The following is a 27,328-nucleotide window of genomic DNA, read 5'->3' as shown; positions in this document are numbered from 1 at the left end:
AGGCCATCATCAGTATCTCAGCCACGCTAGAACAAGGTCTGGATGAACATTAAGTCCTGTACAGCATACGCAGACTGAAATTTCTTCACTGGCAAACATTGTGGCTGGAAGTAGAACTGCCCTGGACGTACTAGCACTTTCTCAAGGAGGCGCGTGTGCCTTCATCAACACCACCTGTTGTACCTGTATTGACTGAGGTGGTCAAATCATACGAGAGGCCAACAAAATTAAAGACGCCACAGCAGTCTTGCCTAAAGTAGCTGAAAAAACCCTTTTGATTGGTAGGGTTGGCTCCCAGACTGAAGCAGACGGTTAGGGAAACGGTCCAAGATGGTGTAAAAGTACATTTTATTAGGATTATTGACCTTGGTAACTGTGAATGTATTGCTTCAGTTAATGTTATGTTGTAGCAGATTGATGCGTAAAAAAACAGAACCGGGTGTAACTCAAGCGTAGGCCCAAATAATGACGCTAAATATATTAACGGCTAGAGACAAAGAAAAGGAAGAAGTACTTGAACTAATGGCTACGAACTATTATGAAGGCTAGAGGCAAGAAAGGGTGATGGGACAGCACGGCCTACGCAGTGATCGGCCCGGGCTTCCCGGGAGTTGTGAGCAGGTTGTCTGTAGCCCCTTTACCGTACTCTAGACCTTTAACATGACGTGAGGTTGGAAGTCGCAAAGTGGGGAGTATGGAAGTAAAGCGGTTAATGCCGGTGGAATTGAAATAGTTGACGCCTCACAGGCCTTTGCAGGCCTTTCTAGCAAATACACCTAGGAAAAACAAAAACAAAAACAAATAACATCTGCAATGACCTTGCTGACGTCCGTGTTCCTAGCTATCGAAGCCATGTATTGACTGTAAAAAATTCTACTATCTGTTTTGCTGGAACCTCCTCTCCTGAAGTGATTCACTCCCTTTTTGCTGCTGATCCACACACACACACGCACACACACACACACACACACACACGCACACACGCACGCACACCTGTTGTCCTGTGAAGGACAAGTTGTATAATCCAAAGGTATATTAACTCTTTAACAGCCTCATTAGGGCAGCCGCTGCTCTCGGCTCTCCCCTATAGCTATAGTAATAAATTGTTTCTGCTCTGACCGGAACCTAAATTGAATTCCATTTATTCTGAGAAGAAGGCAAAGGAGTAGTAAGAGAGAGAGAGAGAGAGAGAGACCTACCCAAGATGAGAAGATTCGGGAGGCTGGCTCAGACCACTTCTTCCAAGTGCTTGGCTCCTCTCTGAATCGTTCCCATTGCGTTTAGCAAGTTATAAGTAGTCCGGGAAATAACCTGGCAGGGTTCGGAAAAGCCCCGAGAGGTTTGCAACAGGAACGTATTTTGTGCCAAACAGCTCACCCACCACAGCCGCAAACACGCGCTCGCAGCCAAGTTCTCTTGGGTGTCCACACTGACCCTGAAATGCCTATAGCAGCGCCACAAAAATACAATTTCTGTGCTTCCTTGCTCTTCCCAAACTGACTACAGGCAGTTCACAGTACAAACGTTGTTCTGGCAAGGGCCGTTACCTACCACCCTCACTAACAAGCGCTCGCAGACAAGTTTTCCTGGGACACAACACCGCTGTGGCCCAGACACCTGCCTTCCCCACTAACAAGGGCTCACAGCCAAGTTCTCTTGGGCCCCTGCAACGGCGCTGGCAGTCCTATTCCAGCCCCACCACACCCATATCTCCATGCTTGCCTCTCTCTCCCCAAATGACACCACCCCCACCAACTGACTCTCAGAACAAACACAGTTCTGGCTAAGGGGCACGACCCCAAACAAGGGCGCAAAGCCAAGTTCCCTTGAGCTCCTACTGTTGCCTTGGCATGCCTGTTCCGGCCCCACAACAACTGCTCATTTGCGCTTCCTTGCTCTTCAAAAGCTGGCACCGTTCCTACTTGCAGACTGCACAAGAAATGTGATTCTGGCCAGGCCGCTCACCTACCACAAACACTAAGCGCACACAGAGAAGTTCCCTTTGGCCCCTACATTGGCCCTGGCACGCTATTCCAGCCCAGCAAAACTTACACCTCTGTGCTTACCCTCTCTTCACAGAATGTCACAACGGTGGAGGTTGGAAGAGACCTCTGGAGATCATTTAGTCCGGCACCCCTGCTCAAGCAGAGTCACCTAGAGCACGCTACTCAGGACCGTGTCCGAACGGCTTTTGAATTATGCCCAAGGATGGAGACTCCACAACCTCTCTGGGCAACCCATTCCAGGGCTCAGTCACCCTCACAGTAAAAAAGCTTTTCCTTAGATTCAGACGGAACTTCTTGTCTTTCAGTTTGAGACCATTGCCTCTCGTCCCATCCCCGGGTACCACTGAAGAGTCCGCCTCGGTCTTCTTTACACCCTCCCTTCAGACACTTATACAGATTGCTAAGGTCCCCCCTCAGACTTCTCCAGGCTAAACAGTCCCAGCTCTCTCAGCCCCCCCTTCTCAGAGGAGAGATGCTCTAGTCCCTTAATCATCTTATTGGCCCTTTGCCGGACTCGCGCCAGTAGCTCCTTATCTCTCTTGTACTGCAGAGCCCAGAACTGGATGCAGGACTCCAGACGTGGTGTCACAAGTGGTGAGCAGAAGGGAAGGATCACTCGCATCGATCTCCTGGCAGCACTCTTCCTAATGCAGCCCAGGATACCACTGGCCGCCTTTGCCACAAGGGCACGCGGCTGGCTCACGGTCAGCTTGTCCACTAGGACTCCCAGTTCCTTCCCTGCAGGGCTGCTTTCCAGCAAGTCAGCCCCCAGCATGTACTGGTGAAGGGGGTTACTCCTCCCTAGGTGCACCTGAAATTCTACTTTTCCTGTGATCTGATGGGGTCCCATTTAGGCGACCTCTCGTCCCCCTTATAAATCCCACACCCACACCCACCCCCACCCCAAACAAGCACACCCTGATGGAAACAAACCTCCCCCTTGAGACCTCTGGTATCTGTTTCAGACAACCGCTGCTGGTCCCCCTTACAAATCCCCAACACCTCTAACCAAACACCTTGTCAGAGTCCAGTACTCCCTGACCAGCTTCTTCTAGATATTCCACGCGTACGGAGAGTGCAATGTCTAATATAACAGTTTGTTTGGGGGGTGGGGGGAATTTGATGTTACACAGGGTTTTTGATTTAGCAGAGTGATTCAGCAATATACTGAAATCACAATTCAAGTGTACACGCCTAACAAAATCTAGCTAGACAGATCAATCACAGCACCAACGTGATTGCCATTACCGGTCTCAAATACGCTCGCCGTCACAACGCTGGGCGTCCCCAGTCGCCGGGAAGGAATGCGTGGGTTGATGCCAGCTCAAGCCCGTTGCTCTCTTCAAAATTTCTCTGTTAGCTGTTGAGGCTTCATACTCTCTCTTGGGCTGAGCCACATATACACTTTCCACATGCTGGTCTGGCTAATCTCAGGGAGGCATTCACTTCCTTTTGGTCAGCTCTGAAAAAAAAAAGAAAAAAACCCACTTACGCCAGGTCCAGGTAACGGATATGGCTGCTTATCTGGGACGAAGGCCACCCTTTGGTCCCCTTTGTCTTGAGATAACGTTAGTTCTCTGTGCAACAGCTGTGGGTCGCGAGCTGCATCCTACACTGTCCTTGGGATTTACGGGGCGCCTTGCCTTCTGAGCCTTCTCCCATCGTAGGGGTTGTTGGTCGGTCACACACACGCAGATCCTACCCCTTGAGCCCTTTCCACTGCACACAGCCCCTCTCTGCCCTCCCACACACAAGGATCCTGCTGCATTCAGATCCAACCAGACTGCCAGGCAGGGGCACGGTCCCACCCCTCCCCACCCCTCCCCCTTTTTTTTTAACCCAGCCCCAGGCACTTGTGATGCAAGGGATGTGCTTGCAGGATGGCATTATGAGCTCAGAGCCCCTCAGCCAACCCACATTGTGGGTCTCTCCTCCCACATTGTGTGCATCCCATTGCGTGCAGCGAAGCTGCTCACGCGTGCGGGCCTCCATGAGCTCCGAGGCATCCCTGGACCTGCAACGCTGCTGGCAGCTACCCTCGGACTGCCAAAGAACAGCGGGGTGCGGAGAGGAAGAGGCCCACTGCTGTGGGGAAGACAGGTACTGGGAGAAGGTCCAGAGGGTGAGGGAGGGAGGTGGCCGGAGAGGTAGAAGCCTGCCCCACCCACACATTATTGCACCCTGCCTCCGTGAGGCAGGTCCCTGGCTCCCCAGCAGGGACCAGTCTGTCCCTCATCCTCCTTGTTCACCTGTTTGACCCGACCCTACTGGCCTGGGGGAGGAGTTCAGCAGAGCACTGCGCTTTTCAGTCCTATCCTCCCTCCTGGCAGGGACTCCTGCCCAACAGACAGTCCTGAACCTGCCAGTCCTCCTTGTTCACAAGTCTCTGTGGCGGTGCTGGCAGTGGCGGTGCTGGCAGTGGCGGCAGCAGCAGCTGCTGCCGCAGCCACGGCCACAGCTGCGCCACGGCCACAGCAGGCTGACGAGGTGGCCGAGTGGTGAAGGCGATGGACTGCTAATCCATTGTGCTCTGCACGCATGGGTTCAAATCCCATCCTCGTCGGAGCCCAGGGACCAGCCCAGAAGGAGCCTTCTGGAGCAGGGGCCGCTCTTCCCATGCTGTTTCTGACAAGCGCCCATTTGTCAGGCTCTTGTCTACCAAGCAGGGCAGGTGACACCTCCCCAGGAAGGGAGTGTCCCCCTCCCCTACTCTCTCCCCACCTCCAGGGTTTGCACAGCCCCATCAAACACAAAGCCTTTCACGAGGCATGTCCCTGGCCATGTCCCTGCTCAAGAGCTCCCTGTGCCTGGGACAGGCCCAGGTGCGCCCGGGCAGTGAAGCCGGGAGGGGAGGGCTCAGGCAATCGGAGCCAGAGGAGCCAGGGGTTTCCAGGCAGTAGCCAGAGAGAGCAGCATTGTCCCCTGGTCTCCCACGTGCTTTCAGCGAGACAGAGAGAGAGAAACTACGATCCCTGCACACAGGTGCTCTAGAGCTGAACTCTTGGCATAAATCAGCCAACATCTTGGGCAAAGTAAATTATTTAACAATATTTTTAAAAACTACCTGCATTATATTATCCCAAGTATTTCTATACATACACCAGTCACCGGTGCATAATCAAGGAGGCTTCACCCATAAAACTATAAAAAGGAGCAGCAATAATCCTTCTGCATAACAAAAAAGCTGGTTTCTTCAACTTGCCCAATGCTGTACTGCCCTCTCTTGGAATAACTGAGTTAGGAAAGGCCATCATCAGTATCTCAGCCACGCTAGAACAAGGTCTGGATGAACATTAAGTCCTGTACAGCATACGCAGACTGAAATTTCTTCACTGGCAAACATTGTGGCTGGAAGTAGAACTGCCCTGGACGTACTAGCACTTTCTCAAGGAGGCGCGTGTGCCTTCATCAACACCACCTGTTGTACCTGTATTGACTGAGGTGGTCAAATCATACGAGAGGCCAACAAAATTAAAGACGCCACAGCAGTCTTGCCTAAAGTAGCTGAAAAAACCCTTTTGATTGGTAGGGTTGGCTCCCAGACTGAAGCAGACGGTTAGGGAAACGGTCCAAGATGGTGTAAAAGTACATTTTATTAGGATTATTGACCTTGGTAACTGTGAATGTATTGCTTCAGTTAATGTTATGTTGTAGCAGATTGATGCGTAAAAAAACAGAACCGGGTGTAACTCAAGCGTAGGCCCAAATAATGACGCTAAATATATTAACGGCTAGAGACAAAGAAAAGGAAGAAGTACTTGAACTAATGGCTACGAACTATTATGAAGGCTAGAGGCAAGAAAGGGTGATGGGACAGCACGGCCTACGCAGTGATCGGCCCGGGCTTCCCGGGAGTTGTGAGCAGGTTGTCTGTAGCCCCTTTACCGTACTCTAGACCTTTAACATGACGTGAGGTTGGAAGTCGCAAAGTGGGGAGTATGGAAGTAAAGCGGTTAATGCCGGTGGAATTGAAATAGTTGACGCCTCACAGGCCTTTGCAGGCCTTTCTAGCAAATACACCTAGGAAAAACAAAAACAAAAACAAAAACAAATAACATCTGCAATGACCTTGCTGACGTCCGTGTTCCTAGCTATCGAAGCCATGTATTGACTGTAAAAAATTCTACTATCTGTTTTGCTGGAACCTCCTCTCCTGAAGTGATTCACTCCCTTTTTGCTGCTGATCCACACACACACACGCACACACACACACACACACACACACGCACACACGCACGCACACCTGTTGTCCTGTGAAGGACAAGTTGTATAATCCAAAGGTATATTAACTCTTTAACAGCCTCATTAGGGCAGCCGCTGCTCTCGGCTCTCCCCTATAGCTATAGTAATAAATTGTTTCTGCTCTGACCGGAACCTAAATTGAATTCCATTTATTCTGAGAAGAAGGCAAAGGAGTAGTAAGAGAGAGAGAGAGAGAGAGAGACCTACCCAAGATGAGAAGATTCGGGAGGCTGGCTCAGACCACTTCTTCCAAGTGCTTGGCTCCTCTCTGAATCGTTCCCATTGCGTTTAGCAAGTTATAAGTAGTCCGGGAAATAACCTGGCAGGGTTCGGAAAAGCCCCGAGAGGTTTGCAACAGGAACGTATTTTGTGCCAAACAGCTCACCCACCACAGCCGCAAACACGCGCTCGCAGCCAAGTTCTCTTGGGTGTCCACACTGACCCTGAAATGCCTATAGCAGCGCCACAAAAATACAATTTCTGTGCTTCCTTGCTCTTCCCAAACTGACTACAGGCAGTTCACAGTACAAACGTTGTTCTGGCAAGGGCCGTTACCTACCACCCTCACTAACAAGCGCTCGCAGACAAGTTTTCCTGGGACACAACACCGCTGTGGCCCAGACACCTGCCTTCCCCACTAACAAGGGCTCACAGCCAAGTTCTCTTGGGCCCCTGCAACGGCGCTGGCAGTCCTATTCCAGCCCCACCACACCCATATCTCCATGCTTGCCTCTCTCTCCCCAAATGACACCACCCCCACCAACTGACTCTCAGAACAAACACAGTTCTGGCTAAGGGGCACGACCCCAAACAAGGGCGCAAAGCCAAGTTCCCTTGAGCTCCTACTGTTGCCTTGGCATGCCTGTTCCGGCCCCACAACAACTGCTCATTTGCGCTTCCTTGCTCTTCAAAAGCTGGCACCGTTCCTACTTGCAGACTGCACAAGAAATGTGATTCTGGCCAGGCCGCTCACCTACCACAAACACTAAGCGCACACAGAGAAGTTCCCTTTGGCCCCTACATTGGCCCTGGCACGCTATTCCAGCCCAGCAAAACTTACACCTCTGTGCTTACCCTCTCTTCACAGAATGTCACAACGGTGGAGGTTGGAAGAGACCTCTGGAGATCATTTAGTCCGGCACCCCTGCTCAAGCAGAGTCACCTAGAGCACGCTACTCAGGACCGTGTCCGAACGGCTTTTGAATTATGCCCAAGGATGGAGACTCCACAACCTCTCTGGGCAACCCATTCCAGGGCTCAGTCACCCTCACAGTAAAAAAGCTTTTCCTTAGATTCAGACGGAACTTCTTGTCTTTCAGTTTGAGACCATTGCCTCTCGTCCCATCCCCGGGTACCACTGAAGAGTCCGCCTCGGTCTTCTTTACACCCTCCCTTCAGACACTTATACAGATTGCTAAGGTCCCCCCTCAGACTTCTCCAGGCTAAACAGTCCCAGCTCTCTCAGCCCCCCCTTCTCAGAGGAGAGATGCTCTAGTCCCTTAATCATCTTATTGGCCCTTTGCCGGACTCGCGCCAGTAGCTCCTTATCTCTCTTGTACTGCAGAGCCCAGAACTGGATGCAGGACTCCAGACGTGGTGTCACAAGTGGTGAGCAGAAGGGAAGGATCACTCGCATCGATCTCCTGGCAGCACTCTTCCTAATGCAGCCCAGGATACCACTGGCCGCCTTTGCCGCAAGGGCACGCGGCTGGCTCACGGTCAGCTTGTCCACTAGGACTCCCAGTTCCTTCCCTGCAGGGCTGCTTTCCAGCAAGTCAGCCCCCAGCATGTACTGGTGAAGGGGGTTACTCCTCCCTAGGTGCACCTGAAATTCTACTTTTCCTGTGATCTGATGGGGTCCCATTTAGGCGACCTCTCGTCCCCCTTATAAATCCCACACCCACACCCACCCCCACCCCAAACAAGCACACCCTGATGGAAACAAACCTCCCCCTTGAGACCTCTGGTATCTGTTTCAGACAACCGCTGCTGGTCCCCCTTACAAATCCCCAACACCTCTAACCAAACACCTTGTCAGAGTCCAGTACTCCCTGACCAGGTTCTTCTAGATATTCCACGCGTACGGAGAGTGCAATGTCTAATATAACAGTTTGTTTGGGGGGTGGGGGGAATTTGATGTTACACAGGGTTTTTGATTTAGCAGAGTGATTCAGCAATATACTGAAATCACAATTCAAGTGTACACGCCTAACAAAATCTAGCTAGACAGATCAATCACAGCACCAACGTGATTGCCATTACCGGTCTCAAATACGCTCGCCGTCACAACGCTGGGCGTCCCCAGTCGCCGGGAAGGAATGCGTGGGTTGATGCCAGCTCAAGCCCGTTGCTCTCTTCAAAATTTCTCTGTTAGCTGTTGAGGCTTCATACTCTCTCTTGGGCTGAGCCACATATACACTTTCCACATGCTGGTCTGGCTAATCTCAGGGAGGCATTCACTTCCTTTTGGTCAGCTCTGAAAAAAAAAAGAAAAAAACCCACTTACGCCAGGTCCAGGTAACGGATATGGCTGCTTATCTGGGACGAAGGCCACCCTTTGGTCCCCTTTGTCTTGAGATAACGTTAGTTCTCTGTGCAACAGCTGTGGGTCGCGAGCTGCATCCTACACTGTCCTTGGGATTTACGGGGCGCCTTGCCTTCTGAGCCTTCTCCCATCGTAGGGGTTGTTGGTCGGTCACACACACGCAGATCCTACCCCTTGAGCCCTTTCCACTGCACACAGCCCCTCTCTGCCCTCCCACACACAAGGATCCTGCTGCATTCAGATCCAACCAGACTGCCAGGCAGGGGCACGGTCCCACCCCTCCCCACCCCTCCCCCCTTTTTTTTAACCCAGCCCCAGGCACTTGTGATGCAAGGGATGTGCTTGCAGGATGGCATTATGAGCTCAGAGCCCCTCAGCCAACCCACATTGTGGGTCTCTCCTCCCACATTGTGTGCATCCCATTGCGTGCAGCGAAGCTGCTCACGCGTGCGGGCCTCCATGAGCTCCGAGGCATCCCTGGACCTGCAACGCTGCTGGCAGCTACCCTCGGACTGCCAAAGAACAGCGGGGTGCGGAGAGGAAGAGGCCCACTGCTGTGGGGAAGACAGGTACTGGGAGAAGGTCCAGAGGGTGAGGGAGGGAGGTGGCCGGAGAGGTAGAAGCCTGCCCCACCCACACATTATTGCACCCTGCCTCCGTGAGGCAGGTCCCTGGCTCCCCAGCAGGGACCAGTCTGTCCCTCATCCTCCTTGTTCACCTGTTTGACCCGACCCTACTGGCCTGGGGGAGGAGTTCAGCAGAGCACTGCGCTTTTCAGTCCTATCCTCCCTCCTGGCAGGGACTCCTGCCCAACAGACAGTCCTGAACCTGCCAGTCCTCCTTGTTCACAAGTCTCTGTGGCGGTGCTGGCAGTGGCGGTGCTGGCAGTGGCGGCAGCAGCAGCTGCTGCCGCAGCCACGGCCACAGCTGCGCCACGGCCACAGCAGGCTGACGAGGTGGCCGAGTGGTGAAGGCGATGGACTGCTAATCCATTGTGCTCTGCACGCATGGGTTCAAATCCCATCCTCGTCGGAGCCCAGGGACCAGCCCAGAAGGAGCCTTCTGGAGCAGGGGCCGCTCTTCCCATGCTGTTTCTGACAAGCGCCCATTTGTCAGGCTCTTGTCTACCAAGCAGGGCAGGTGACACCTCCCCAGGAAGGGAGTGTCCCCCTCCCCTACTCTCTCCCCACCTCCAGGGTTTGCACAGCCCCATCAAACACAAAGCCTTTCACGAGGCATGTCCCTGGCCATGTCCCTGCTCAAGAGCTCCCTGTGCCTGGGACAGGCCCAGGTGCGCCCGGGCAGTGAAGCCGGGAGGGGAGGGCTCAGGCAATCGGAGCCAGAGGAGCCAGGGGTTTCCAGGCAGTAGCCAGAGAGAGCAGCATTGTCCCCTGGTCTCCCACGTGCTTTCAGCGAGACAGAGAGAGAGAAACTACGATCCCTGCACACAGGTGCTCTAGAGCTGAACTCTTGGCATAAATCAGCCAACATCTTGGGCAAAGTAAATTATTTAACAATATTTTTAAAAACTACCTGCATTATATTATCCCAAGTATTTCTATACATACACCAGTCACCGGTGCATAATCAAGGAGGCTTCACCCATAAAACTATAAAAAGGAGCAGCAATAATCCTTCTGCATAACAAAAAAGCTGGTTTCTTCAACTTGCCCAATGCTGTACTGCCCTCTCTTGGAATAACTGAGTTAGGAAAGGCCATCATCAGTATCTCAGCCACGCTAGAACAAGGTCTGGATGAACATTAAGTCCTGTACAGCATACGCAGACTGAAATTTCTTCACTGGCAAACATTGTGGCTGGAAGTAGAACTGCCCTGGACGTACTAGCACTTTCTCAAGGAGGCGCGTGTGCCTTCATCAACACCACCTGTTGTACCTGTATTGACTGAGGTGGTCAAATCATACGAGAGGCCAACAAAATTAAAGACGCCACAGCAGTCTTGCCTAAAGTAGCTGAAAAAACCCTTTTGATTGGTAGGGTTGGCTCCCAGACTGAAGCAGACGGTTAGGGAAACGGTCCAAGATGGTGTAAAAGTACATTTTATTAGGATTATTGACCTTGGTAACTGTGAATGTATTGCTTCAGTTAATGTTATGTTGTAGCAGATTGATGCGTAAAAAAACAGAACCGGGTGTAACTCAAGCGTAGGCCCAAATAATGACGCTAAATATATTAACGGCTAGAGACAAAGAAAAGGAAGAAGTACTTGAACTAATGGCTACGAACTATTATGAAGGCTAGAGGCAAGAAAGGGTGATGGGACAGCACGGCCTACGCAGTGATCGGCCCGGGCTTCCCGGGAGTTGTGAGCAGGTTGTCTGTAGCCCCTTTACCGTACTCTAGACCTTTAACATGACGTGAGGTTGGAAGTCGCAAAGTGGGGAGTATGGAAGTAAAGCGGTTAATGCCGGTGGAATTGAAATAGTTGACGCCTCACAGGCCTTTGCAGGCCTTTCTAGCAAATACACCTAGGAAAAACAAAAACAAAAACAAAAACAAATAACATCTGCAATGACCTTGCTGACGTCCGTGTTCCTAGCTATCGAAGCCATGTATTGACTGTAAAAAATTCTACTATCTGTTTTGCTGGAACCTCCTCTCCTGAAGTGATTCACTCCCTTTTTGCTGCTGATCCACACACACACACACGCACACACACACACACACACACACACGCACACACGCACGCACACCTGTTGTCCTGTGAAGGACAAGTTGTATAATCCAAAGGTATATTAACTCTTTAACAGCCTCATTAGGGCAGCCGCTGCTCTCGGCTCTCCCCTATAGCTATAGTAATAAATTGTTTCTGCTCTGACCGGAACCTAAATTGAATTCCATTTATTCTGAGAAGAAGGCAAAGGAGTAGTAAGAGAGAGAGAGAGAGAGAGAGACCTACCCAAGATGAGAAGATTCGGGAGGCTGGCTCAGACCACTTCTTCCAAGTGCTTGGCTCCTCTCTGAATCGTTCCCATTGCGTTTAGCAAGTTATAAGTAGTCCGGGAAATAACCTGGCAGGGTTCGGAAAAGCCCCGAGAGGTTTGCAACAGGAACGTATTTTGTGCCAAACAGCTCACCCACCACAGCCGCAAACACGCGCTCGCAGCCAAGTTCTCTTGGGTGTCCACACTGACCCTGAAATGCCTATAGCAGCGCCACAAAAATACAATTTCTGTGCTTCCTTGCTCTTCCCAAACTGACTACAGGCAGTTCACAGTACAAACGTTGTTCTGGCAAGGGCCGTTACCTACCACCCTCACTAACAAGCGCTCGCAGACAAGTTTTCCTGGGACACAACACCGCTGTGGCCCAGACACCTGCCTTCCCCACTAACAAGGGCTCACAGCCAAGTTCTCTTGGGCCCCTGCAACGGCGCTGGCAGTCCTATTCCAGCCCCACCACACCCATATCTCCATGCTTGCCTCTCTCTCCCCAAATGACACCACCCCCACCAACTGACTCTCAGAACAAACACAGTTCTGGCTAAGGGGCACGACCCCAAACAAGGGCGCAAAGCCAAGTTCCCTTGAGCTCCTACTGTTGCCTTGGCATGCCTGTTCCGGCCCCACAACAACTGCTCATTTGCGCTTCCTTGCTCTTCAAAAGCTGGCACCGTTCCTACTTGCAGACTGCACAAGAAATGTGATTCTGGCCAGGCCGCTCACCTACCACAAACACTAAGCGCACACAGAGAAGTTCCCTTTGGCCCCTACATTGGCCCTGGCACGCTATTCCAGCCCAGCAAAACTTACACCTCTGTGCTTACCCTCTCTTCACAGAATGTCACAACGGTGGAGGTTGGAAGAGACCTCTGGAGATCATTTAGTCCGGCACCCCTGCTCAAGCAGAGTCACCTAGAGCACGCTACTCAGGACCGTGTCCGAACGGCTTTTGAATTATGCCCAAGGATGGAGACTCCACAACCTCTCTGGGCAACCCATTCCAGGGCTCAGTCACCCTCACAGTAAAAAAGCTTTTCCTTAGATTCAGACGGAACTTCTTGTCTTTCAGTTTGAGACCATTGCCTCTCGTCCCATCCCCGGGTACCACTGAAGAGTCCGCCTCGGTCTTCTTTACACCCTCCCTTCAGACACTTATACAGATTGCTAAGGTCCCCCCTCAGACTTCTCCAGGCTAAACAGTCCCAGCTCTCTCAGCCCCCCCTTCTCAGAGGAGAGATGCTCTAGTCCCTTAATCATCTTATTGGCCCTTTGCCGGACTCGCGCCAGTAGCTCCTTATCTCTCTTGTACTGCAGAGCCCAGAACTGGATGCAGGACTCCAGACGTGGTGTCACAAGTGGTGAGCAGAAGGGAAGGATCACTCGCATCGATCTCCTGGCAGCACTCTTCCTAATGCAGCCCAGGATACCACTGGCCGCCTTTGCCGCAAGGGCACGCGGCTGGCTCACGGTCAGCTTGTCCACTAGGACTCCCAGTTCCTTCCCTGCAGGGCTGCTTTCCAGCAAGTCAGCCCCCAGCATGTACTGGTGAAGGGGGTTACTCCTCCCTAGGTGCACCTGAAATTCTACTTTTCCTGTGATCTGATGGGGTCCCATTTAGGCGACCTCTCGTCCCCCTTATAAATCCCACACCCACACCCACCCCCACCCCAAACAAGCACACCCTGATGGAAACAAACCTCCCCCTTGAGACCTCTGGTATCTGTTTCAGACAACCGCTGCTGGTCCCCCTTACAAATCCCCAACACCTCTAACCAAACACCTTGTCAGAGTCCAGTACTCCCTGACCAGCTTCTTCTAGATATTCCACGCGTACGGAGAGTGCAATGTCTAATATAACAGTTTGTTTGGGGGGTGGGGGGAATTTGATGTTACACAGGGTTTTTGATTTAGCAGAGTGATTCAGCAATATACTGAAATCACAATTCAAGTGTACACGCCTAACAAAATCTAGCTAGACAGATCAATCACAGCACCAACGTGATTGCCATTACCGGTCTCAAATACGCTCGCCGTCACAACGCTGGGCGTCCCCAGTCGCCGGGAAGGAATGCGTGGGTTGATGCCAGCTCAAGCCCGTTGCTCTCTTCAAAATTTCTCTGTTAGCTGTTGAGGCTTCATACTCTCTCTTGGGCTGAGCCACATATACACTTTCCACATGCTGGTCTGGCTAATCTCAGGGAGGCATTCACTTCCTTTTGGTCAGCTCTGAAAAAAAAAAGAAAAAAACCCACTTACGCCAGGTCCAGGTAACGGATATGGCTGCTTATCTGGGACGAAGGCCACCCTTTGGTCCCCTTTGTCTTGAGATAACGTTAGTTCTCTGTGCAACAGCTGTGGGTCGCGAGCTGCATCCTACACTGTCCTTGGGATTTACGGGGCGCCTTGCCTTCTGAGCCTTCTCCCATCGTAGGGGTTGTTGGTCGGTCACACACACGCAGATCCTACCCCTTGAGCCCTTTCCACTGCACACAGCCCCTCTCTGCCCTCCCACACACAAGGATCCTGCTGCATTCAGATCCAGCCAGACTGCCAGGCAGGGGCACGGTCCCACCCCTCCCCACCCCTCCCCCCTTTTTTTTAACCCAGCCCCAGGCACTTGTGATGCAAGGGATGTGCTTGCAGGATGGCATTATGAGCTCAGAGCCCCTCAGCCAACCCACATTGTGGGTCTCTCCTCCCACATTGTGTGCATCCCATTGCGTGCAGCGAAGCTGCTCACGCGTGCGGGCCTCCATGAGCTCCGAGGCATCCCTGGACCTGCAACGCTGCTGGCAGCTACCCTCGGACTGCCAAAGAACAGCGGGGTGCGGAGAGGAAGAGGCCCACTGCTGTGGGGAAGACAGGTACTGGGAGAAGGTCCAGAGGGTGAGGGAGGGAGGTGGCCGGAGAGGTAGAAGCCTGCCCCACCCACACATTATTGCACCCTGCCTCCGTGAGGCAGGTCCCTGGCTCCCCAGCAGGGACCAGTCTGTCCCTCATCCTCCTTGTTCACCTGTTTGACCCGACCCTACTGGCCTGGGGGAGGAGTTCAGCAGAGCACTGCGCTTTTCAGTCCTATCCTCCCTCCTGGCAGGGACTCCTGCCCAACAGACAGTCCTGAACCTGCCAGTCCTCCTTGTTCACAAGTCTCTGTGGCGGTGCTGGCAGTGGCGGTGCTGGCAGTGGCGGCAGCAGCAGCTGCTGCCGCAGCCACGGCCACAGCTGCGCCACGGCCACAGCAGGCTGACGAGGTGGCCGAGTGGTGAAGGCGATGGACTGCTAATCCATTGTGCTCTGCACGCATGGGTTCAAATCCCATCCTCGTCGGAGCCCAGGGACCAGCCCAGAAGGAGCCTTCTGGAGCAGGGGCCGCTCTTCCCATGCTGTTTCTGACAAGCGCCCATTTGTCAGGCTCTTGTCTACCAAGCAGGGCAGGTGACACCTCCCCAGGAAGGGAGTGTCCCCCTCCCCTACTCTCTCCCCACCTCCAGGGTTTGCACAGCCCCATCAAACACAAAGCCTTTCACGAGGCATGTCCCTGGCCATGTCCCTGCTCAAGAGCTCCCTGTGCCTGGGACAGGCCCAGGTGCGCCCGGGCAGTGAAGCCGGGAGGGGAGGGCTCAGGCAATCGGAGCCAGAGGAGCCAGGGGTTTCCAGGCAGTAGCCAGAGAGAGCAGCATTGTCCCCTGGTCTCCCACGTGCTTTCAGCGAGACAGAGAGAGAGAAACTACGATCCCTGCACACAGGTGCTCTAGAGCTGAACTCTTGGCATAAATCAGCCAACATCTTGGGCAAAGTAAATTATTTAACAATATTTTTAAAAACTACCTGCATTATATTATCCCAAGTATTTCTATACATACACCAGTCACCGGTGCATAATCAAGGAGGCTTCACCCATAAAACTATAAAAAGGAGCAGCAATAATCCTTCTGCATAACAAAAAAGCTGGTTTCTTCAACTTGCCCAATGCTGTACTGCCCTCTCTTGGAATAACTGAGTTAGGAAAGGCCATCATCAGTATCTCAGCCACGCTAGAACAAGGTCTGGATGAACATTAAGTCCTGTACAGCATACGCAGACTGAAATTTCTTCACTGGCAAACATTGTGGCTGGAAGTAGAACTGCCCTGGACGTACTAGCACTTTCTCAAGGAGGCGCGTGTGCCTTCATCAACACCACCTGTTGTACCTGTATTGACTGAGGTGGTCAAATCATACGAGAGGCCAACAAAATTAAAGACGCCACAGCAGTCTTGCCTAAAGTAGCTGAAAAAACCCTTTTGATTGGTAGGGTTGGCTCCCAGACTGAAGCAGACGGTTAGGGAAACGGTCCAAGATGGTGTAAAAGTACATTTTATTAGGATTATTGACCTTGGTAACTGTGAATGTATTGCTTCAGTTAATGTTATGTTGTAGCAGATTGATGCGTAAAAAAACACAACCGGGTGTAACTCAAGCGTAGGCCCAAATAATGACGCTAAATATATTAACGGCTAGAGACAAAGAAAAGGAAGAAGTACTTGAACTAATGGCTACGAACTATTATGAAGGCTAGAGGCAAGAAAGGGTGATGGGACAGCACGGCCTACGCAGTGATCGGCCCGGGCTTCCCGGGAGTTGTGAGCAGGTTGTCTGTAGCCCCTTTACCGTACTCTAGACCTTTAACATGACGTGAGGTTGGAAGTCGCAAAGTGGGGAGTATGGAAGTAAAGCGGTTAATGCCGGTGGAATTGAAATAGTTGACGCCTCACAGGCCTTTGCAGGCCTATCTAGCAAATACACCTAGGAAAAACAAAAACAAAAACAAAAACAAATAACATCTGCAATGACCTTGCTGACGTCCGTGTTCCTAGCTATCGAAGCCATGTATTGACTGTAAAAAATTCTACTATCTGTTTTGCTGGAACCTCCTCTCCTGAAGTGATTCACTCCCTTTTTGCTGCTGATCCACACACACACACGCACACACACACACACACACACACACGCACACACGCACGCACACCTGTTGTCCTGTGAAGGACAAGTTGTATAATCCAAAGGTATATTAACTCTTTAACAGCCTCATTAGGGCAGCCGCTGCTCTCGGCTCTCCCCTATAGCTATAGTAATAAATTGTTTCTGCTCTGACCGGAACCTAAATTGAATTCCATTTATTCTGAGAAGAAGGCAAAGGAGTAGTAAGAGAGAGAGAGAGAGAGAGAGACCTACCCAAGATGAGAAGATTCGGGAGGCTGGCTCAGACCACTTCTTCCAAGTGCTTGGCTCCTCTCTGAATCGTTCCCATTGCGTTTAGCAAGTCATAAGTAGTCCAGGAAATAACCTGGCAGGGTTCGGAAAAGCCCCGAGAGGTTTGCAACAGGAACGTATTTTGTGCCAAACAGCTCACCCACCACAGCCGCAAACACGCGCTCGCAGCCAAGTTCTCTTGGGTGTCCACACTGACCCTGAAATGCCTATAGCAGCGCCACAAAAATACAATTTCTGTGCTTCCTTGCTCTTCCCAAACTGACTACAGGCAGTTCACAGTACAAACGTTGTTCTGGCAAGGGCCGTTACCTACCACCCTCACTAACAAGCGCTCGCAGACAAGTTTTCCTGGGACACAACACCGCTGTGGCCCAGACACCTGCCTTCCCCACTAACAAGGGCTCACAGCCAAGTTCTCTTGGGCCCCTGCAACGGCGCTGGCAGTCCTATTCCAGCCCCACCACACCCATATCTCCATGCTTGCCTCTCTCTCCCCAAATGACACCACCCCCACCAACTGACTCTCAGAACAAACACAGTTCTGGCTAAGGGGCACGACCCCAAACAAGGGCGCAAAGCCAAGTTCCCTTGAGCTCCTACTGTTGCCTTGGCATGCCTGTTCCGGCCCCACAACAACTGCTCATTTGCGCTTCCTTGCTCTTCAAAAGCTGGCACCGTTCCTACTTGCAGACTGCACAAGAAATGTGATTCTGGCCAGGCCGCTCACCTACCACAAACACTAAGCGCACACAGAGAAGTTCCCTTTGGCCCCTACATTGGCCCTGGCACGCTATTCCAGCCCAGCAAAACTTACACCTCTGTGCTTACCCTCTCTTCACAGAATGTCACAACGGTGGAGGTTGGAAGAGACCTCTGGAGATCATTTAGTCCGGCACCCCTGCTCAAGCAGAGTCACCTAGAGCACGCTACTCAGGACCGTGTCCGAACGGCTTTTGAATTATGCCCAAGGATGGAGACTCCACAACCTCTCTGGGCAACCCATTCCAGGGCTCAGTCACCCTCACAGTAAAAAAGCTTTTCCTTAGATTCAGACGGAACTTCTTGTCTTTCAGTTTGAGACCATTGCCTCTCGTCCCATCCCCGGGTACCACTGAAGAGTCCGCCTCGGTCTTCTTTACACCCTCCCTTCAGACACTTATACAGATTGCTAAGGTCCCCCCTCAGACTTCTCCAGGCTAAACAGTCCCAGCTCTCTCAGCCCCCCCTTCTCAGAGGAGAGATGCTCTAGTCCCTTAATCATCTTATTGGCCCTTTGCCGGACTCGCGCCAGTAGCTCCTTATCTCTCTTGTACTGCAGAGCCCAGAACTGGATGCAGGACTCCAGACGTGGTGTCACAAGTGGTGAGCAGAAGGGAAGGATCACTCGCATCGATCTCCTGGCAGCACTCTTCCTAATGCAGCCCAGGATACCACTGGCCGCCTTTGCCGCAAGGGCACGCGGCTGGCTCACGGTCAGCTTGTCCACTAGGACTCCCAGTTCCTTCCCTGCAGGGCTGCTTTCCAGCAAGTCAGCCCCCAGCATGTACTGGTGAAGGGGGTTACTCCTCCCTAGGTGCACCTGAAATTCTACTTTTCCTGTGATCTGATGGGGTCCCATTTAGGCGACCTCTCGTCCCCCTTATAAATCCCACACCCACACCCACCCCCACCCCAAACAAGCACACCCTGATGGAAACAAACCTCCCCCTTGAGACCTCTGGTATCTGTTTCAGACAACCGCTGCTGGTCCCCCTTACAAATCCCCAACACCTCTAACCAAACACCTTGTCAGAGTCCAGTACTCCCTGACCAGCTTCTTCTAGATATTCCACGCGTACGGAGAGTGCAATGTCTAATATAACAGTTTGTTTGGGGGGTGGGGGGAATTTGATGTTACACAGGGTTTTTGATTTAGCAGAGTGATTCAGCAATATACTGAAATCACAATTCAAGTGTACACGCCTAACAAAATCTAGCTAGACAGATCAATCACAGCACCAACGTGATTGCCATTACCGGTCTCAAATACGCTCGCCGTCACAACGCTGGGCGTCCCCAGTCGCCGGGAAGGAATGCGTGGGTTGATGCCAGCTCAAGCCCGTTGCTCTCTTCAAAATTTCTCTGTTAGCTGTTGAGGCTTCATACTCTCTCTTGGGCTGAGCCACATATACACTTTCCACATGCTGGTCTGGCTAATCTCAGGGAGGCATTCACTTCCTTTTGGTCAGCTCTGAAAAAAAAAAGAAAAAAACCCACTTACGCCAGGTCCAGGTAACGGATATGGCTGCTTATCTGGGACGAAGGCCACCCTTTGGTCCCCTTTGTCTTGAGATAACGTTAGTTCTCTGTGCAACAGCTGTGGGTCGCGAGCTGCATCCTACACTGTCCTTGGGATTTACGGGGCGCCTTGCCTTCTGAGCCTTCTCCCATCGTAGGGGTTGTTGGTCGGTCACACACACGCAGATCCTACCCCTTGAGCCCTTTCCACTGCACACAGCCCCTCTCTGCCCTCCCACACACAAGGATCCTGCTGCATTCAGATCCAGCCAGACTGCCAGGCAGGGGCACGGTCCCACCCCTCCCCACCCCTCCCCCCTTTTTTTTAACCCAGCCCCAGGCACTTGTGATGCAAGGGATGTGCTTGCAGGATGGCATTATGAGCTCAGAGCCCCTCAGCCAACCCACATTGTGGGTCTCTCCTCCCACATTGTGTGCATCCCATTGCGTGCAGCGAAGCTGCTCACGCGTGCGGGCCTCCATGAGCTCCGAGGCATCCCTGGACCTGCAACGCTGCTGGCAGCTACCCTCGGACTGCCAAAGAACAGCGGGGTGCGGAGAGGAAGAGGCCCACTGCTGTGGGGAAGACAGGTACTGGGAGAAGGTCCAGAGGGTGAGGGAGGGAGGTGGCCGGAGAGGTAGAAGCCTGCCCCACCCACACATTATTGCACCCTGCCTCCGTGAGGCAGGTCCCTGGCTCCCCAGCAGGGACCAGTCTGTCCCTCATCCTCCTTGTTCACCTGTTTGACCCGACCCTACTGGCCTGGGGGAGGAGTTCAGCAGAGCACTGCGCTTTTCAGTCCTATCCTCCCTCCTGGCAGGGACTCCTGCCCAACAGACAGTCCTGAACCTGCCAGTCCTCCTTGTTCACAAGTCTCTGTGGCGGTGCTGGCAGTGGCGGTGCTGGCAGTGGCGGCAGCAGCAGCTGCTGCCGCAGCCACGGCCACAGCTGCGCCACGGCCACAGCAGGCTGACGAGGTGGCCGAGTGGTGAAGGCGATGGACTGCTAATCCATTGTGCTCTGCACGCATGGGTTCAAATCCCATCCTCGTCGGAGCCCAGGGACCAGCCCAGAAGGAGCCTTCTGGAGCAGGGGCCGCTCTTCCCATGCTGTTTCTGACAAGCGCCCATTTGTCAGGCTCTTGTCTACCAAGCAGGGCAGGTGACACCTCCCCAGGAAGGGAGTGTCCCCCTCCCCTACTCTCTCCCCACCTCCAGGGTTTGCACAGCCCCATCAAACACAAAGCCTTTCACGAGGCATGTCCCTGGCCATGTCCCTGCTCAAGAGCTCCCTGTGCCTGGGACAGGCCCAGGTGCGCCCGGGCAGTGAAGCCGGGAGGGGAGGGCTCAGGCAATCGGAGCCAGAGGAGCCAGGGGTTTCCAGGCAGTAGCCAGAGAGAGCAGCATTGTCCCCTGGTCTCCCACGTGCTTTCAGCGAGACAGAGAGAGAGAAACTACGATCCCTGCACACAGGTGCTCTAGAGCTGAACTCTTGGCATAAATCAGCCAACATCTTGGGCAAAGTAAATTATTTAACAATATTTTTAAAAACTACCTGCATTATATTATCCCAAGTATTTCTATACATACACCAGTCACCGGTGCATAATCAAGGAGGCTTCACCCATAAAACTATAAAAAGGAGCAGCAATAATCCTTCTGCATAACAAAAAAGCTGGTTTCTTCAACTTGCCCAATGCTGTACTGCCCTCTCTTGGAATAACTGAGTTAGGAAAGGCCATCATCAGTATCTCAGCCACGCTAGAACAAGGTCTGGATGAACATTAAGTCCTGTACAGCATACGCAGACTGAAATTTCTTCACTGGCAAACATTGTGGCTGGAAGTAGAACTGCCCTGGACGTACTAGCACTTTCTCAAGGAGGCGCGTGTGCCTTCATCAACACCACCTGTTGTACCTGTATTGACTGAGGTGGTCAAATCATACGAGAGGCCAACAAAATTAAAGACGCCACAGCAGTCTTGCCTAAAGTAGCTGAAAAAACCCTTTTGATTGGTAGGGTTGGCTCCCAGACTGAAGCAGACGGTTAGGGAAACGGTCCAAGATGGTGTAAAAGTACATTTTATTAGGATTATTGACCTTGGTAACTGTGAATGTATTGCTTCAGTTAATGTTATGTTGTAGCAGATTGATGCGTAAAAAAACACAACCGGGTGTAACTCAAGCGTAGGCCCAAATAATGACGCTAAATATATTAACGGCTAGAGACAAAGAAAAGGAAGAAGTACTTGAACTAATGGCTACGAACTATTATGAAGGCTAGAGGCAAGAAAGGGTGATGGGACAGCACGGCCTACGCAGTGATCGGCCCGGGCTTCCCGGGAGTTGTGAGCAGGTTGTCTGTAGCCCCTTTACCGTACTCTAGACCTTTAACATGACGTGAGGTTGGAAGTCGCAAAGTGGGGAGTATGGAAGTAAAGCGGTTAATGCCGGTGGAATTGAAATAGTTGACGCCTCACAGGCCTTTGCAGGCCTATCTAGCAAATACACCTAGGAAAAACAAAAACAAAAACAAAAACAAATAACATCTGCAATGACCTTGCTGACGTCCGTGTTCCTAGCTATCGAAGCCATGTATTGACTGTAAAAAATTCTACTATCTGTTTTGCTGGAACCTCCTCTCCTGAAGTGATTCACTCCCTTTTTGCTGCTGATCCACACACACACACACGCACACACGCACGCACACCTGTTGTCCTGTGAAGGACAAGTTGTATAATCCAAAGGTATATTAACTCTTTAACAGCCTCATTAGGGCAGCCGCTGCTCTCGGCTCTCCCCTATAGCTATAGTAATAAATTGTTTCTGCTCTGACCGGAACCTAAATTGAATTCCATTTATTCTGAGAAGAAGGCAAAGGAGTAGTAAGAGAGAGAGAGAGAGAGAGAGACCTACCCAAGATGAGAAGATTCGGGAGGCTGGCTCAGACCACTTCTTCCAAGTGCTTGGCTCCTCTCTGAATCGTTCCCATTGCGTTTAGCAAGTCATAAGTAGTCCGGGAAATAACCTGGCAGGGTTCGGAAAAGCCCCGAGAGGTTTGCAACAGGAACGTATTTTGTGCCAAACAGCTCACCCACCACAGCCGCAAACACGCGCTCGCAGCCAAGTTCTCTTGGGTGTCCACACTGACCCTGAAATGCCTATAGCAGCGCCACAAAAATACAATTTCTGTGCTTCCTTGCTCTTCCCAAACTGACTACAGGCAGTTCACAGTACAAACGTTGTTCTGGCAAGGGCCGTTACCTACCACCCTCACTAACAAGCGCTCGCAGACAAGTTTTCCTGGGACACAACACCGCTGTGGCCCAGACACCTGCCTTCCCCACTAACAAGGGCTCACAGCCAAGTTCTCTTGGGCCCCTGCAACGGCGCTGGCAGTCCTATTCCAGCCCCACCACACCCATATCTCCATGCTTGCCTCTCTCTCCCCAAATGACACCACCCCCACCAACTGACTCTCAGAACAAACACAGTTCTGGCTAAGGGGCACGACCCCAAACAAGGGCGCAAAGCCAAGTTCCCTTGAGCTCCTACTGTTGCCTTGGCATGCCTGTTCCGGCCCCACAACAACTGCTCATTTGCGCTTCCTTGCTCTTCAAAAGCTGGCACCGTTCCTACTTGCAGACTGCACAAGAAATGTGATTCTGGCCAGGCCGCTCACCTACCACAAACACTAAGCGCACACAGAGAAGTTCCCTTTGGCCCCTACATTGGCCCTGGCACGCTATTCCAGCCCAGCAAAACTTACACCTCTGTGCTTACCCTCTCTTCACAGAATGTCACAACGGTGGAGGTTGGAAGAGACCTCTGGAGATCATTTAGTCCGGCACCCCTGCTCAAGCAGAGTCACCTAGAGCACGCTACTCAGGACCGTGTCCGAACGGCTTTTGAATTATGCCCAAGGATGGAGACTCCACAACCTCTCTGGGCAACCCATTCCAGGGCTCAGTCACCCTCACAGTAAAAAAGCTTTTCCTTAGATTCAGACGGAACTTCTTGTCTTTCAGTTTGAGACCATTGCCTCTCGTCCCATCCCCGGGTACCACTGAAGAGTCCGCCTCGGTCTTCTTTACACCCTCCCTTCAGACACTTATACAGATTGCTAAGGTCCCCCCTCAGACTTCTCCAGGCTAAACAGTCCCAGCTCTCTCAGCCCCCCCTTCTCAGAGGAGAGATGCTCTAGTCCCTTAATCATCTTATTGGCCCTTTGCCGGACTCGCGCCAGTAGCTCCTTATCTCTCTTGTACTGCAGAGCCCAGAACTGGATGCAGGACTCCAGACGTGGTGTCACAAGTGGTGAGCAGAAGGGAAGGATCACTCGCATCGATCTCCTGGCAGCACTCTTCCTAATGCAGCCCAGGATACCACTGGCCGCCTTTGCCACAAGGGCACGCGGCTGGCTCACGGTCAGCTTGTCCACTAGGACTCCCAGTTCCTTCCCTGCAGGGCTGCTTTCCAGCAAGTCAGCCCCCAGCATGTACTGGTGAAGGGGGTTACTCCTCCCTAGGTGCACCTGAAATTCTACTTTTCCTGTGATCTGATGGGGTCCCATTTAGGCGACCTCTCGTCCCCCTTATAAATCCCACACCCACACCCACCCCCACCCCAAACAAGCACACCCTGATGGAAACAAACCTCCCCCTTGAGACCTCTGGTATCTGTTTCAGACAACCGCTGCTGGTCCCCCTTACAAATCCCCAACACCTCTAACCAAACACCTTGTCAGAGTCCAGTACTCCCTGACCAGCTTCTTCTAGATATTCCACGCGTACGGAGAGTGCAATGTCTAATATAACAGTTTGTTTGGGGGGTGGGGGGAATTTGATGTTACACAGGGTTTTTGATTTAGCAGAGTGATTCAGCAATATACTGAAATCACAATTCAAGTGTACACGCCTAACAAAATCTAGCTAGACAGATCAATCACAGCACCAACGTGATTGCCATTACCGGTCTCAAATACGCTCGCCGTCACAACGCTGGGCGTCCCCAGTCGCCGGGAAGGAATGCGTGGGTTGATGCCAGCTCAAGCCCGTTGCTCTCTTCAAAATTTCTCTGTTAGCTGTTGAGGCTTCATACTCTCTCTTGGGCTGAGCCACATATACACTTTCCACATGCTGGTCTGGCTAATCTCAGGGAGGCATTCACTTCCTTTTGGTCAGCTCTGAAAAAAAAAAGAAAAAAACCCACTTACGCCAGGTCCAGGTAACGGATATGGCTGCTTATCTGGGACGAAGGCCACCCTTTGGTCCCCTTTGTCTTGAGATAACGTTAGTTCTCTGTGCAACAGCTGTGGGTCGCGAGCTGCATCCTACACTGTCCTTGGGATTTACGGGGCGCCTTGCCTTCTGAGCCTTCTCCCATCGTAGGGGTTGTTGGTCGGTCACACACACGCAGATCCTACCCCTTGAGCCCTTTCCACTGCACACAGCCCCTCTCTGCCCTCCCACACACAAGGATCCTGCTGCATTCAGATCCAGCCAGACTGCCAGGCAGGGGCACGGTCCCACCCCTCCCCACCCCTCCCCCTTTTTTTTTAACCCAGCCCCAGGCACTTGTGATGCAAGGGATGTGCTTGCAGGATGGCATTATGAGCTCAGAGCCCCTCAGCCAACCCACATTGTGGGGCTCTCCTCCCACATTGTGTGCATCCCATTGCGTGCAGCGAAGCTGCTCACGCGTGCGGGCCTCCATGAGCTCCGAGGCATCCCTGGACCTGCAACGCTGCTGGCAGCTACCCTCGGACTGCCAAAGAACAGCGGGGTGCGGAGAGGAAGAGGCCCACTGCTGTGGGGAAGACAGGTACTGGGAGAAGGTCCAGAGGGTGAGGGAGGGAGGTGGCCGGAGAGGTAGAAGCCTGCCCCACCCACACATTATTGCACCCTGCCTCCGTGAGGCAGGTCCCTGGCTCCCCAGCAGGGACCAGTCTGTCCCTCATCCTCCTTGTTCACCTGTTTGACCCGACCCTACTGGCCTGGGGGAGGAGTTCAGCAGAGCACTGCGCTTTTCAGTCCTATCCTCCCTCCTGGCAGGGACTCCTGCCCAACAGACAGTCCTGAACCTGCCAGTCCTCCTTGTTCACAAGTCTCTGTGGCGGTGCTGGCAGTGGCGGTGCTGGCAGTGGCGGCAGCAGCAGCTGCTGCCGCAGCCACGGCCACAGCTGCGCCACGGCCACAGCAGGCTGACGAGGTGGCCGAGTGGTGAAGGCGATGGACTGCTAATCCATTGTGCTCTGCACGCATGGGTTCAAATCCCATCCTCGTCGGAGCCCAGGGACCAGCCCAGAAGGAGCCTTCTGGAGCAGGGGCCGCTCTTCCCATGCTGTTTCTGACAAGCGCCCATTTGTCAGGCTCTTGTCTACCAAGCAGGGCAGGTGACACCTCCCCAGGAAGGGAGTGTCCCCCTCCCCTACTCTCTCCCCACCTCCAGGGTTTGCACAGCCCCATCAAACACAAAGCCTTTCACGAGGCATGTCCCTGGCCATGTCCCTGCTCAAGAGCTCCCTGTGCCTGGGACAGGCCCAGGTGCGCCCGGGCAGTGAAGCCGGGAGGGGAGGGCTCAGGCAATCGGAGCCAGAGGAGCCAGGGGTTTCCAGGCAGTAGCCAGAGAGAGCAGCATTGTCCCCTGGTCTCCCACGTGCTTTCAGCGAGACAGAGAGAGAGAAACTACGATCCCTGCACACAGGTGCTCTAGAGCTGAACTCTTGGCATAAATCAGCCAACATCTTGGGCAAAGTAAATTATTTAACAATATTTTTAAAAACTACCTGCATTATATTATCCCAAGTATTTCTATACATACACCAGTCACCGGTGCATAATCAAGGAGGCTTCACCCATAAAACTATAAAAAGGAGCAGCAATAATCCTTCTGCATAACAAAAAAGCTGGTTTCTTCAACTTGCCCAATGCTGTACTGCCCTCTCTTGGAATAACTGAGTTAGGAAAGGCCATCATCAGTATCTCAGCCACGCTAGAACAAGGTCTGGATGAACATTAAGTCCTGTACAGCATACGCAGACTGAAATTTCTTCACTGGCAAACATTGTGGCTGGAAGTAGAACTGCCCTGGACGTACTAGCACTTTCTCAAGGAGGCGCGTGTGCCTTCATCAACACCACCTGTTGTACCTGTATTGACTGAGGTGGTCAAATCATACGAGAGGCCAACAAAATTAAAGACGCCACAGCAGTCTTGCCTAAAGTAGCTGAAAAAACCCTTTTGATTGGTAGGGTTGGCTCCCAGACTGAAGCAGACGGTTAGGGAAACGGTCCAAGATGGTGTAAAAGTACATTTTATTAGGATTATTGACCTTGGTAACTGTGAATGTATTGCTTCAGTTAATGTTATGTTGTAGCAGATTGATGCGTAAAAAAACAGAACCGGGTGTAACTCAAGCGTAGGCCCAAATAATGACGCTAAATATATTAACGGCTAGAGACAAAGAAAAGGAAGAAGTACTTGAACTAATGGCTACGAACTATTATGAAGGCTAGAGGCAAGAAAGGGTGATGGGACAGCACGGCCTACGCAGTGATCGGCCCGGGCTTCCCGGGAGTTGTGAGCAGGTTGTCTGTAGCCCCTTTACCGTACTCTAGACCTTTAACATGACGTGAGGTTGGAAGTCGCAAAGTGGGGAGTATGGAAGTAAAGCGGTTAATGCCGGTGGAATTGAAATAGTTGACGCCTCACAGGCCTTTGCAGGCCTATCTAGCAAATACACCTAGGAAAAACAAAAACAAAAACAAAAACAAATAACATCTGCAATGACCTTGCTGACGTCCGTGTTCCTAGCTATCGAAGCCATGTATTGACTGTAAAAAATTCTACTATCTGTTTTGCTGGAACCTCCTCTCCTGAAGTGATTCACTCCCTTTTTGCTGCTGATCCACACACACACACACGCACACACACACACACACACACACACGCACACACGCACGCACACCTGTTGTCCTGTGAAGGACAAGTTGTATAATCCAAAGGTATATTAACTCTTTAACAGCCTCATTAGGGCAGCCGC

At 52.2% G+C, this 27,328-nt stretch overlaps 5 non-coding genes across 5 annotated transcripts; all 5 read left to right on the top strand.

Moving 5' to 3' along the window:
- Nucleotides 1-4,487: 4,487 nt before the first annotated feature.
- Nucleotides 4,488-4,569, top strand: TRNAS-GCU (transfer RNA serine (anticodon GCU)). Its single transcript has one exon. It is a non-coding gene; the product is annotated as a tRNA-Ser (tRNA).
- A 5,174-nt stretch (nt 4,570-9,743) lies between these two features.
- TRNAS-GCU (transfer RNA serine (anticodon GCU)) lies at nt 9,744-9,825 on the top strand. Its single transcript has one exon. It is a non-coding gene; the product is annotated as a tRNA-Ser (tRNA).
- A 5,176-nt stretch (nt 9,826-15,001) lies between these two features.
- TRNAS-GCU (transfer RNA serine (anticodon GCU)) lies at nt 15,002-15,083 on the top strand. Its single transcript has one exon. It is a non-coding gene; the product is annotated as a tRNA-Ser (tRNA).
- Nucleotides 15,084-20,257: 5,174 nt separating this feature from the next.
- TRNAS-GCU (transfer RNA serine (anticodon GCU)) lies at nt 20,258-20,339 on the top strand. The gene has a single exon. It is a non-coding gene; the product is annotated as a tRNA-Ser (tRNA).
- A 5,150-nt stretch (nt 20,340-25,489) lies between these two features.
- TRNAS-GCU (transfer RNA serine (anticodon GCU)) lies at nt 25,490-25,571 on the top strand. Its single transcript has one exon. It is a non-coding gene; the product is annotated as a tRNA-Ser (tRNA).
- The last annotated feature ends 1,757 nt before the right edge of the window (nt 25,572-27,328 follow it).

Source organism: Struthio camelus, chromosome 19 (genome assembly GCF_040807025.1).
Source record: "Struthio camelus isolate bStrCam1 chromosome 19, bStrCam1.hap1, whole genome shotgun sequence".
NCBI lineage: Eukaryota > Metazoa > Chordata > Aves > Struthioniformes > Struthionidae > Struthio > Struthio camelus.
This window is presented reverse-complemented; position numbering and strand designations above follow the sequence as displayed.